General features: G+C 46.3%; 1 pseudogene; it reads left to right on the top strand.

Annotated features, from left to right (window-relative positions):
• Positions 1–12,706, top strand: LOC129528340 (uncharacterized; annotated as a pseudogene).
• Positions 12,707–14,298: the final 1,592 nt, after the last annotated feature.

Below are 14,298 nucleotides of genomic sequence, written 5' to 3'. Positions count from 1 at the left end.
AGCCAAAGGGAGGCAGAGTCGGGCGTCCGCGTCCTCCGGGCCAGCTCGACCGTCTTCTCTATTGGGGTGAGTGCTGGGTCTACGAGGTGGAATCTTTAGGGGAAACACCCTCATTCTGTTTTAGTTTTAGGACTTTGCACCAGTGACACCGCTGACCTGATTCGAAAAGTGTGTCGGCCTTGGAGAAGGGTGCATACTTAAGTTCAGCAACCACTACAGAAGGAAAGATGCTGTGATGAGAACCGACTGCTGGGAGTTTCCAGAGCGGGACAAAATGCGGCTGGGGTGGGTAGGATAGGCAAACAGGCATGGGAAAGGACATTGCAGGCGCCGGTAGTTGACGTTTACTTCCATTTTGACCGGAGCAACTGCTCAGGTTCAGGTGACTCGGGTTCCTGCAAGAGCAAGGGGTCCGGGCTGGCCAAAGCAGACTGAGGAGGACCTATAGGGTGGAGGTGAAAAGGAGGCGTGGGGCCTTCAATGCTAGGCTGGAGAGCTTGCATATAATTTCCCTGGCATGTAATTTCAAACCATCGAGGGGTTTTGGGCAGAGGAGTGATGTGATCACTGCAGCATTCTGAGCAGTACTTCGATGTTACTTGTGCATTATTTTTTTCCAGTGGTGGTTTCATATTGTTCCATGCTAAAGAGCATTCACATACTTTTCCCTTTTTCCAAACTTTTCCTTAGCTGAGACGTTTTACTTCGAAATATCTGAGTGTAACAAATTAGCTCCTTTCTTTTTGGGAGGGTTAATTGGTGTTTGGTTTATCAAATGATTGGCCACCCCGCCCAGTGATTACCCTTAGTATTTGTGAGGCACATTCCGGAGGAACCCAAAGCATCGCCATCTCCTATTCATCCCCACTTCCCAGTGGACAGGTGATTGCATTCAGTTTGTATAGAATCAGGCTTGGAGACTTGAATTACCTGAGGAAAATCTGCAGCTGATATGACTTTCTGCTGATAGAACTCAGGAAGACCCTGTCACTGGCCAGTGTGACATCAGACCAGCTGTCCCCTGGATGCCTGCACCCATTTTTACACAAGACTCTAGCCATGTCATTCAAAACTGTCCTGAAATGTTTTGAAACGAAATGCTTGGTCAGGTGACTCAAGAAGGTTTAAGTCCAGAGTGCAGAGGTTAACTTCAAAGTCTGTAAAGTATTCTTTGGTCTCAATCCTTGTTAATGGGCTTCATGAGGCTGCCAGCTCTAAAGTAGATGCCTCTGGTTAGGGGATAAGGTGAGAGAATGTGGGCAAACATCCAAATAAGTGCTTTGAAACCTCATGTATATAGAGTTAAGACACGGCTATTCATTGGCTGTCACTACCCCTAGCAAAACAACTCAAATGTTGCATTTGAGTTGTTGCCTTCGACTGAAGGCAGGCCTATCAATGATTAAAATAAAGCTACCTAGTAATAAACTCAAAACATCATAAACTCAATACTATCATCTCTTGCTTGCCTCACCTCATGAAGCACTGATTCCACCTGCTGGTAGAGTCAGCCAGTTAAAAATGTCTTTCCATTCCTGAGTTGACTCTAACCCAGGGATTATAAATACATTTGAAACAGTGACATTCAGTGTTATTTATGGAAGCTGCACAATCCCCCATCCCCACCATTGGCAGTGTACTTCTTTACATCAAACTGATTAAAACTAATCCTCTTATAAGCTGTTTGGGGTTATTTCTATTATCCAGACTGCCTTCTAACTTAGAGTTTTATTTCTAACTTTTCCTCCTCCTCTACTCTATATCACCCTACTTAACTCCTTTGCCGTTACAGGCACACCATTTTCACACACCTCTTCAGGAATTTAAAATATTCCAAAATTCAAAGAGTCTCATTGTTGCTGGAAAAAGGGATCCAATCCAGACCCCAAGAGAGGGTTCTTGGATCTCACGCAGGAAGGAATTCAAGGCAAGTCACAGAGTGCACAGTAAGAGGTAGTTTATTGAAAGCTACTCAGTTACAGAGTAAGGTGTCCTTAGAAAGCAAGAGGAGGAACGTGCCATCCCTGTTTTAAACTCTTCTTATGTAGGGGTCTTAACCATGTTAAAGCTAAGTTATGTCTACATGTTGGTGGGCTGACAGCATGACAATTTAGGAGTTTGTTGATTGAAAGAAAGTTATCCTTGGCATTTGAGTGTGTAAGTACCTCAAAGCATGATTATAACTATCTTAAAACCATATATTGTTACTCAATGTCAGGACATCTGGACATTCTGCTGTCATAGGAGTTTGTCCTCGCAGGCATTACTAAACTGCTTCCTTAGCCAAAACATCTTATGGCCACGGGTGGTGACTGGCAAGGAATATGCCTTGCTGGTTTTAGATGGAGTTGTTTTTTTTTTTTTTTTTTGAGACAGAGTCTCGCTCTGTCACCCAGGCTGGAGTGCAGTGGTGCGATCTCTGCTCACTGCAACCTCTGCCTCCCGGGTTCACGCCATTCTCCTGCCTCAGCCTCCTGAGCAGCTGAGACTACAGGTGCCCGCCACCACACCCAGAGAATTTTTTGTATTTTTAGTGGGGACGGGGTTTCACTGTGTTAGCCAGGATGGCCTCGATCTCCTGACCTCGTGATCCGCCCGCCTCAGCCTCCCAAAGTGCTGGGATTACAGGCGTGAGCCACCGTGCCCGGCCCCTAGATGGAATTGATTTTTTAAAATGGTATCAACCTGGCTCTCCTGTGCTCCTATTTCCCTAACATAATCCTCGATTTATAAGAGATCTCTTAATCTTAAGGAGAGATGAGGTGTGAAGGTCATTCTTCTGTAACTTCTTCTTGCTGATTTTATGGGCATAAGATTGGAGAAGTAAAAATTATCTGTTTGCCCCATCTATGGGCCCAAAGGTGGATGTCTTTATTTCCTGGGTCAGAAAATGGGATTGGCTGGAAGCCTTGTGCCAGCATTATGTAGAATTGTAATCTAGAAGACACAAACTTCACTAGGAGTTAAACAAGTAAGGGGCTAAGATTGGTAATAACCAGACAGCTATCAAAGGTCCTAAGAAGGGCAAAAAAACAGTGAGACTCAGGAGGGAGCATCTTTTTGAGATGGAGTCTTGCTCTGTCGCCCAGGCTGGAGTGCAATGGCATGATCTCAGCTCACTGCAACTTCCACCTCCTGGGTTCAAGCAGTTCTCTGCCTCAGCCTCCCAAGTAGCTGGGATCACAGGTGCCTGCACCACACCTGGCTGATTTTTTTTTTTTCAATCAATTTAGAAAGTTTATTTTGCCAAGGTTGAGCACACACTCGTGACATGACACAGCCTCAGGAGGTTCTGACAACACGTGCTAAAGGTAGTCGGGGCACAGCTTGGTTTTATACATTTTGGGGAGACATGAGACATCAATCAATATGTGTAAGGTGTATACTGGTTCAGTCTGGAAAGGCGGGACAACTCGAAATGGGGGCTTCCAGGTCATAGGTAGATAAGAGACAAAAGGCTGCATTCTTTTGGGTCTTTGATCAGCCTTTTACTGAATACACAATTTACATGGAGTGGGGAATAAAGGAATAGTCACGCTGATGCCTTAGTCTGGCTCAGTGGATCTGCATTTTTGCATAAATAATAGGGCAGAAGAAGCAATCAGACATTCATTTGTCTCAGGTGAGCAGAGGGATGACTTTGAGTTCTGTCCATTGTCCTGCACCTGAGAACTGGGCAGCCTCGTCCTGAGCATGATGGAGAAGGGGACCTGGGGCTAGGGAATCCCTGATTCAATCATGCCACTCCCCAGGAGACGTTCGGAGCCCAGGACATGTCGGGAATGAGGAGATACGAGGTGGCCGATTTTTTGTATTTTTAGTAGAGACAGGGTTTCACCATGTTGGCCAGGCTGGTCTTGAACTCCTGATCTCAGGTGATCCACCTGCATTGGCCTCCCAAAATGTTGGGATTACAAGCGTGGGCCACCATGCCTCGCCGCAAGGGCACTTTTAATGGTTGACCAGTTAAGACATGGCCTGTCACTATTCATTGCCTGTCACTACCCCTAGCAAAACAACTCAAATGTTGCATCCAACTGAAGGTGGGCATATCAATGATTAAAATAAAGCTACCTAGTAATGAACTAGGGATTGATGTCTTGGTTATATTTATGCAACCAGGCAGTTTGTTCATATATTTTCTGTAGATCTTCTTCTATTTGACTGGAGGCGTTTACACGAGTGCAGCAGGGTTTATTGATTATAGTGCAAATACTCCCCCTTGTTCAACCAATAAGTATTCTAGTGCTAATCTATTATCCATTGCTATATTTGCTAAGGAATCAAGGAAGAGTTTTGATTTATCTAAACCTCCCCCATTTTATAAGACAGTCTGTAGAATGAAGTAAAGTTTTGAAGAGTTGTCTTGGGATAGGCAAATTTTCCCTATGGGGCCAATAAACCATTGGCAGCCCCAACCCCAGCCAATATAATGCCAGCTGCCTGCTTAGCTCTCAGGTGAGTGATGTTATGTAATTATATATTAAAGAGCTTTGCTTGTTCTATTATACATTGACCCCCAAACCAAACATTATCAATACACTGTGTATCCATGGGTTTCCATGATCCCAAATGAGAGACAAGTTATTTATAGGCTGATTGAATGGATGACCACATAGCCACAGGTATAATCCGTTGGGGGTGCAAACCTGTATGGGATGGGAGTTGTTAAGAAGGTTGAGTACCTGTAGGAGGGACTGAGGATGTTACTTATCTCTTTCTTTGCAAAACAACAGCTTTAGATCTTCTAGGGGTTCACAAGTGTAGGTTGTGGTGTCTTTCTCAGGTGCCTGTGGGGACTTGTAAAAAACAGGTTTAATCTTGGACAGGTGTACTCAGCTAGTGAGTCCCCGACGCTTAACAGCAGTGGGGGTGCTGTGCTTAACAATATTCCCCAGTAAGGGCCCTTTCATTTTAGTTGTAGTTGATTTTGGGGTGATCCTCCTTTCCAAGGTTTTTTTTTTTCTTTTTTTTTTTTTAACAGAGTCTTCCTCTGTCGCCCAGGCTGGAGTACAGTGGCATGATCTTGGTTCACTGCCACCTCCATCTCCCAGTGCAAATGATTCTCCTGCCTCAGCCTCCTGAGTAGCTGGGATGACAGGCACCCACCACCACACCTGGCTAATTTTTGTATTTTGAGTAGAGACGGGGTTTTGCCATGTTGGCCAGGCTGGTCTTGAACTCCTGACCTCAGGTGATGCACCCACCTCAGCCTCCCAAAGTGCTGGGATTACAGGCGTGAGCCACTGTGCCCAGCCTTCTTTCCAAGTTTTTAATAAGACTAAGTCTCCTGGTTGAATAGGGAGACATAAATACGAATATTTATGGCAGTGGCCTGCCTGACACAGGTATATAGAACAAACATGCATGTAACATATGACTCTGTTTACGTTGCGGTGAAGACTTAACCCCACACCTGGTCATAGATCCTGTTTATAGTTTGATATCTTATTGCCATAAATAATCTGTTCTGTAAGTTTTATGGTCTCTATTTTAATGTTAATGCTGGCCAGTTATATCTGAATCCCAAGAGGGGAAATGTGTAGTGAGGTATGTCTGACCCCCAGCTTCCCATCATAATCTGAACTAGTTTTTCAGGGTATTTTTTTTTTCTTTGAGGTGGAGTCTTGCTCTGTTACCCAGGCTGGAGTGCAGTGGTGTGATCTCGGCTCACTGCAAGCTCCGCCTCCTGGGTTCATGCCATTCTCCTGCCTCAGCCTCCTGAACAGCTGGGACTACAGGCGTCCGCCACCACGCCCGGCTAATTTTTTGTATTTTTAGTAGAGACCGGGTTTCACCATGTTAACCAGGGTGGTCTCGATCTCCTGACCTCGTGATCCGCCTGCCTCGGCCTCCCAAAGTGCTGGGATTAGACGTGTGAGCCACCACACCTGGCCTTTTTCAGGGTATTTTTAAAATTCTCTTTGGCCAAGAGGGGGGTCTGCTCTGTTGGGGGGCTTAGGGTTTTTTTTATTTTTTAGTTTATATTCCTCCTTTTTTGTCAAGGTATGCCAGAGGCAGTATTAAAAAATGAACCAGGCTGGGCACAGTGGCTCATGCCTCTAATCTCAGCATTTTGGGAGGCCGAGGCGGGTGGATTACCTGAGGTCAGGAGTTTGAAACCAGCCTGACCAACATGGTGAAACCCCGTCTCTACTAAAAATACAAAATTAGCTGGGTGTGGTGGCACATGCCTGTAAGCCCAGCTACTAGGGAGGCTGAAGCAGGAGAATCACTTGAACCCAGGAGGCGGAGGTTTCAGTGAGCCAAGATCACACCATTGCACTCTAGCCTGGGTAACAAGAACAAAACTCCATCTCAAAAAAAACAAAAAACAAAACAAAACAAAAAAACAAGAAAATAAAACCCCAAGAGTTTACATTTTATCAAGATAATTCCTACGCTATGTTTATTAGGATTTTGGTTACTAAAAAAACTGAGATTTAAAGGGTTAAAGCTTTTTTTTTTTTTTTTTTTTTGACAGAGTCTCTCACTCTGTCCCCCAGGCTGGAATGCAATGGCACGATCTCGGCTCACTGCAACCTCTGCCTCCTGGATTCAAGCTATTCTCCTGCCTCAGCCTCCCGAGTAGCTGGGACTACAGGCACGTGCCATCACTCCTGGCTAATTTTTGTATTTTTAGTGCAGATGGGGTTTCACCATGTTGGCCAGGCTGGTCTTGAACTCCTGACCTCAGGTGATCTGCCTGCCTCGGCTTCCCAAAGTGCTGGGATTACAGGTGTGAGCCACCATGCCCGGCTACCTTTTTTTATATAAAATTATCCTCTTTATAACTTGCCTTACCAAAAATACATCTTCATTTCCAAAACTTTCCTCATCTCTCTCCCCTGTTTACTGGTTCCTTTCTACCTTTTTTCATAAGTAACCATTTTCTTTTCTTGAGATGGTGTTTCACTCTTGTTGCCCAGGCTGGAGTGCAATGGCACAATCTTGGCTCACCACAACCTCCACCTCCCGGGTTCACGTGATTCTCCTGCCTCAGCCTCCCAAGTAGCTGGGATTATAGGCATGCGTCACCACACCCAGCTAATTTTATATTTTTAGTAGAGATGGGGTTTCTCCATGTTGATCAGGCTGGTCTTGAACTCCCAACCTCAGGTGATCCGTCCACCTCGGCCTCCCAAAGTGCTGGGATTACAGGCATGAGCCACCACACCCAGCTTTTTTTTTTTTTTTTCCCCGAGATGGAGTCTTGCTCTGTCGCCTAGGCTGTAGTGCAGTGGCATGATCTCGGCTCACTGCAACCTCTGCCTCCCGGGTTCAAGCGATTCTCCTGCCTCAGCCTCCTGAGTAGCTGGGATTACAGGCGCCTGCCACCATGCTCGGCTAAGTTTTGTGTTTTTAGTAGAGACAGCGTTTCACTATGTTGGCCAGGCTGGTCTCCAACTTGTGACCTCAGGTGATCCTCCTGCCTCGGACTCCCAAAGTATTGGGATTACAGGCATGAGCCACCGTGCCCAGCCATAAGTAACCTTTTTTTTTTTTGAGTCAGAGTTTCGCTCTTGTTGCCCAAGTTGGAGTGCAATGGTGCGATCTCGGCTCACCACAACCTCCGCCTCCTGGGTTCAAGTGTCTGTCCTGCCTCAGCCTCCTGAGTAGCTGGGATTACAGGCATGCGCCACCATGCCCAGCTAATTTTGTATTTTTAGTAGAGAGGGGGTTTCTCCATGTTGGTCAGGCTGGTCTTGAACCCTGACCTCAGGTGATCTGCCCGCCTTGGCCTCCCAAAGTGCTGGGATTACAGGTGTGAGCCACCACACCCAGCCAAGTAACCATTTTCTTCTTTTTTCTTTTTCTTTCTTTTTTTTTTTTTTGAGACGGAGTTTTGCTCTTGTTGCCCAGGCTGGAGTGCAATGGTGCCATCTCGGCTTACTGCAAACTCCGCCTCCCGGGTTCAAGCAATTCTCCTGCCTCAGCCTCCCGAGTAGCTGGGATTGCAGGCATGCGCTGCCATGCCCAGCTAATTTTGTATTTTTAGTAGAGACAGGGTTTCACCATGTTGGTCAGGCTGGTCTTGAACTTCTAACCTCAGGTGATCCGCTCACCTCAGCCTCCCAAATTGCTGGGTTACAGGCGTGAGCCACCGCGCCCAGCCCAAGTAACCATTTTCAAGTCCATAATTTGAATTGACCCTTAGATGGCTTCTGAATTAGACAACATTATTCTTTTTCTCAATAAGACTAGTTCTCAGGAGGCTTTTGCCCTCCAATGCCACCCAGAGAGATGCTGAATTAAACAACCCAAAGAATGAAAACCATCATGACCAGAAGGAAAATGACAGGCGTAAGCTTAGGGCATACAAGCCGAGGGTCGCGTGTGTCACTAGCGAGGCATAGACAGCAAATATGCAGCTGAGAAAGGGGACAAGGGGGACTGAGAACCAGTAGGTGCTGGCAAATATGCCTCTGAACCTCAATTTATCCAACAGCCCTGGGTAGGGGCCTCTAACCCCCAGTTCCTAGTGAATATAAAGAAACATGAGCATCCCATGACTCCTGGGGCTCAGAAGGCTCAGCAGGAAAAGGAACAACACAGGGAAGGGAAGGAACGCAAAGGGCACTCACTTGTCTGTGAATCTGAAAACTTAAGAAGCATTTTATAGAGAAAACCATTCCACAATCCTAGAAACATGTTTTTCCATATCATAAACTTTTCTTAATTGGATATAACTCAGACATCCATCAAGTAATCCAAGGAAAGCTATGGACCAAAATTTTTGTTAAAGTTTTTATGGAAGTTTGGATTTTTTAGGGTTTGTGTTTGTTTGTTTGTTGTTGTTGTTGTTGTTGTTTCTGAGATGGAGTCTCACTCTGTGGCCCAGGCTGGAGTGCAGTGGTGTGATCATGGCTCACTGCAACCTCCATCTCCCAGGCTTAAGCAATTCTCCTGCCTCAGCCTCCCGAGTAGCTGGGATTACAGACATGCACCACCATGTCCGGCTAATTTTTGTATTTTCAGTAGTGATGCGGTTTCACCATGTTGGCCAGGTTGGTCTCAAACTCCTGGTTTCAAGTGATCCACCCACTTTGACCTCCCAAAGTGCTGGAATTACAGGTGGTAGCCACCACACCCGGCTGGAAGTTTGGTTTTTAAGAAGCCTTTTTCACATTTTTTTTCTCAGTGTCAAATTAGTCTCTAATGTTTTAATTTTATCTAGAACTCACTGAATTGTATAAGAAAAACAAAATCTCAGCCAGGTGCAGTGGCTCATGCCTGTAATGCCAGCAGTTTGTGCGCCTGTATTCCGAGCTATTTGGGAGGCTGAGGCAGGAGAATCGCTTGTACCCGGGAGGCAGAGGTGGCAGTGAGCTAAGATCACACCACTGAACTCCAGCCTGGGTGACAAGAGCCAAACTCCGTCTCAAAAAATAAAAGAAAAGAAAGTTATCCTTGGCATTTGAGTAAGTACATCAAAGCATAACTATTTTTAAAACATATATTGTTATGCAATATTGGGACAGCTGGACGTTCTGCTGTCATAGGAGTTTGTTCTTGCAGGCATTACTAAAACAGCTTCAAAACATCTTATGGCCATGGGTCGTGACTGGCAAGGAATGTGCCTTGCTGGTTTTAAGCTGGAGTTGATTTTAAAATGGTGTCGCCCTGGCTTTCCATGCTCCTGTTTCCTTAACCCCATGGTCAACTCTAGTTTTCAAGCAATCCAAAGTATCCTGATAAACCTGCATCCTTTCTCTCTATATATCCTCCCCATCCTCCTCCACCACATAGTAATGAAGTGACACTGTGAATTGAAGTAACACCCGTCAGTCTGGGCAAGGGAAGGATAAAAGAAGTTCGATGGAGAGGCTTTTATGGGAACAAGAATATCCTGTTAACCTAGTGGTGAAGAATCAAGGTAAACAGTGATACACCAGGACTATGTTTCAGGATTTATTCTTGAGCCAGTGCCAAGACTGTACGGGCAGTACCTGGCTTTCAAGTGGTGGAATTTCTTTCTTTCTTTTTAAATTTTATTTTATTTTATTTTTTTGAGACTGAGTCTCGCTCTGCCACCCAGGCTGGAGTGCAATGGCGCGATCTCGGCTCACTGCAACCTCCGCCTCCCAGGTTCAAGCGATTCTCCTGCCTCATCCTCCCAAGTAGCTGGGATTACAGGCACCCACCACCATGCCCAGCTAATTTTTTTGTATTTTTAGTAGAGACGGGGTTTCACCATGTTGGCCAGGCTGGTCTTGAACTCCTGACCTCAGGTGATCCATCCACCTCAGCCTCCCAAAGTGCTGGGATTATAGGTGTGAGCTACCGCGCTTGGCCTGGAATTTCTTACAAATACCTTAGAACAGTTGCCCAAGCTGAGTGTCGATATGAGCTTTCTTTTCTTATTGTCTTAGCTTGAAATTTATTTCCCCTTTGACTCAGGCAACTGCTCCCTAGGACAGAACCCCCAGTTTCCAGCCAATCCCTATTTTACATCTCATTTCAGGGCCCATTCAGGACACAGGGGAGAAGGGATGATGTATAAACCCATGGAGTTGCTCACTCTCCTCTTACCTCCTTGAGGCAGTAAGTGTTCCCAGCCCACATTCTATCTCCTCAGTAGTTTCCCTATCATTATGTAAGTCAGAGTTTATCCTGATCCCCAACTTGAAATAGACTGTCTGGGGTCACCAGGTTTGGATTGTGAAGGGACCCTGCCCTCACAGCAGCAGAGGCCTTGCTCCTGGCATTCAACATTAGCATTGTTTGTTATGGTGCTGTGCTTCCGGTACACATATGGGCTTGTGTCATAGGTTAAAAACTACTCAACATCCATTGTTTCTCTCCAAGGCAAAATGCATTCTAAGTTTCAACTGACTTCAGGTGAATTTGATGGACACTCCTGCCACTTAACTCTAAATTCTGACACCTACAGATTCCAGGAATTTAATTTTCCAAACACAAGAAAATCTTGGTCTTAATTGAATGGTTGGTTAGCACATTAGCTGGGCGTGGCAGCACATGCCTGTAGTCCCAGCTACTCAGGAGGCTGAGGCACGAGAATCTCTTGAATCTGGGAGGTGGAGGTTGCAGTGAGTGGAGATCACGCCACTGCACTCAGCCTAGGCGTCAGAGGGAGACTCTTTCTAAAAAAAAAAGAAAAGAAAAGAAAAAAAAAAAAAGGTTAGCACCTGCTGAGGTTAACATCTTTATTCCCTTACCCTCTGAAGACTTAGCCATGGTCACGACATTGAAATACTCTCTCACTAACCTGTATAACTGTTTTCACTGTCTTTTTCAAACAGCATTGAAAAAAAGTACAGTACCTATTCTATTTTTTTTTTTTTTGAAACAGAGTCTCTGGTATTCAGGCTGGAGTGCACTGGTGTGATCTTGGCTCACTGTAACCTCAAGCTCCTGAACTCAAGCAATTCTCCTGCCTTGGCCTCCCAAAGCACTGGGATTGCAGGTGTGAACTGCCACACCTGGCCCCCCGACTATTCCTGTATCAGAAATGTAACTCACCCACTCACCACCAGCCCACACTCTGGGTTCTCCCATCACTCCACTGCCTGCTCCTCGGCTGATCACAATGGAAGAAGAGATCATGGCACTTGTCATTGACAATGGCTCCAGCACATGCAAAGCTAGCTTTGCTGGGTATAGTTCCCCAGCCATGTTCCCCTCCATCACTGGGTATCCCTGGCACCAGGGCATGATGGTGGGCATAGGCCAGAAGGACTCCTACCTGGGTGATGAGGCCCAGAGCAAGTGCAGCATCCTGAGCCTGAAAGTGCCCCGTGGACCACGGCATCATCACCAACTGGGATGACATGGAGAAGATCTGGCACCACACCTTCTACGATTAGCTGCACGTGGCTCCCAAGGAGCACCCAGTGCTGCTGCCTGAGGCCCCTCTGAACCCCAGGGCCAACAGAAAGAAGATGACTCGGATTGAGACCTTCAACACCCCAGCAAGGTACATGGCCATCCAGGCTGTGCTGTCCCTGTACACCTCTGGTTACACCACTGGTATTATCATACACAGCTGAGACCCACATGGTGCCCGTCTACAAGGGCTATGCCTTCCCCCATGCCATCCTGCGTCTGGATGACTGGCACCTGACCAACCACCCCATGGAGATCTTCAGGGAGCCCAGCTACTGCTTCACCACCACAGCCAAACGGGAGATCTTGCATAACATCAAGGAGAAGCTGTGGAAATGGCCACCACAGCGTCCTCCTCCTCCCTGGAGAAGATCTAGGAGCTGTCCAAGTGGTTCCAGTGTCTGGAGGCGCTGTTCCAGCCCTCCTTCCTGGGTATGGAATCTTGTGGCATCCACCAGGCCACCTTCAACTCCATAAAGTGTGATGTGCACATCTGCAAGGACCTGTTTGCCAACGTGGTGCTGTCTGGTGACACCCCCGTGTACCTGGGCATCACCTACATGATGCAGAAGATCACGACCCTGCTGCCCAGCTCCAAGAAGATCATCACCTTCCCTGAGCGCAAGTCCTTGTGTGGCAGCTCCATCCTGGCCGCCTTCCAGCAGATGTGGATCATCAAGCAGGAGTAGGATGAAATCAAGCCCCTCCATCACCCACTGCAAATGCTTCTAAATGGACTGCAAGCAGACGCATGTCATGTGCTTCATGGATTAATGCAGAAGTATAAATTTGCCCCTGGCAAATGCATACACCTCATGCTAGCGAGCCTCAATAAACCAGAATAAGCCTTTCAAAAGAACTGGTCCTTGCAGCTTGTATATCAGCACCGGATTGTAGAACTTGGTGCTGATTTTGACTTCGTTAACCGTTCCCTTGGTATTTGTTTAATACCCTGTACATATCTTTGATTTATACCCTTAGTACATGTGGCTCAGTAACTTCATGGCTGAGGTGAGGACATGCTTGTGGGAGGGAAGTCTGTGGCTTGGTGGGTCTGTGTGACCTGCAGTCTCCTTATCTGTGCAGGTACTAAGGTGTCAGAGAGCTCAGTGTTCCAGGATTTTTTTTTTTTTTTTTTTTTTGAGACAGAGTTTCGCTCTAGTTGCCCACGCTGGAGTGCAATGGCGCAACCTCGGTTCACTACAACCTCCGCCTCCTGGGTCCAAGTGATTCTCCTGCTTCAGCCTCCCAAGTAGCTGGGATTACGGGCATGCGCCACCACACCCGGCTAATTTTGTATTTTTAGTAGAGACAGGGTTTCTCCATGTTGGTCAGGCTAGTCTCAAACTCCCGACCTTAGGTGATGCACTGCGCCCAGCCATTCCAGAATTTTTCTAGAGCCTGGCAAGAGCTCCTGAACCAGTTTCATTTCTGTCTTGCTGGTCTATTAGTGTTAAGTCTTGAGCTAGAAGCGGTTTACATTTACACCTGTAAATTTATTCATTCTTTTAATTTATGTAAGTTTTTTGTACATAATTCTCAATTTTTAAAGAGATGACCACAAATTTTGGTTTTCCACTGTTATTTACATAAGGAAAAATAAAGTGCTGCAGTAAACCAAAAAATAAATATAATTCGCTCTAACCTCTAGCTCCATTTTCAAAAGTCTGCATGAACTTCTTTAAATTAGTCCCATTAAAATGATAACACTACTCAGCAGAGTTTATTTTAAATTGTCTTCAAAACTATTTACTGAACTATTAGAAATTTTTTTTTTTTTTTTTATTTTTTTTTTATTTTTTATTTTTTATTGATCATTCTTAGGTGTTTCTTGCAGAGGGGGATTTGGCAGGGTCACAGGACAATAGTGGAGGGAAGGTCAGCAGATAAACAAGTGAACAAAGTTCTCTGGTTTTCCTAGGCAGAGGACCTTGCGGCCTTCCGCAGTGTTTGTGTCCCTGGGTACTTGAGATTAGGGAGTGGTGATGACTCTTAACGAGCATGCTGCCTTTAAGCATCTGGTTAACAAAGCACATCTTGCACCGCCCTTAATCCGTTCAACCCTGAGTGGATACAGCACATGTTTCAGAGAGCACAGGGTTGGGGGTAAGGTCACAGATCAACAGGATCCCAAGGCAGAAGAATTTTTCTTAGTACAGAACAAAATGAAGTCTCCCATGTCTACCTCTTTCTACACAGACACGGCAACCATCCGATTTCCCAATCTTTTCCCCACCTTTCTCCCCTTTCTATTCCACAAAACTGCCATTGTCTTCATGGCCCGTTCTCAATGAGCTGTTGGGTACACCTCCCAGACGGGGTGGTGGCCGGGCAGAGGGGCTCCTCCCTTCCCAGTAGGGGCGGCCGGGCAGAGGCGCCCCTCACCTCCCGGATGGGGTGGCTGGCCGGGCGGGGGGCTGACCCCCCCCACCTCCCTCCTGGACGGGTTGG

The sequence above is a fragment of the Gorilla gorilla genome, chromosome 1, assembly GCF_029281585.2.
Source record: "Gorilla gorilla gorilla isolate KB3781 chromosome 1, NHGRI_mGorGor1-v2.1_pri, whole genome shotgun sequence".
NCBI classification, from domain to species: Eukaryota; Metazoa; Chordata; class Mammalia; order Primates; family Hominidae; genus Gorilla; species Gorilla gorilla.
Note: the sequence above shows the minus strand (reverse complement) of the source record. Positions and strands in the feature narration are given on the sequence as shown.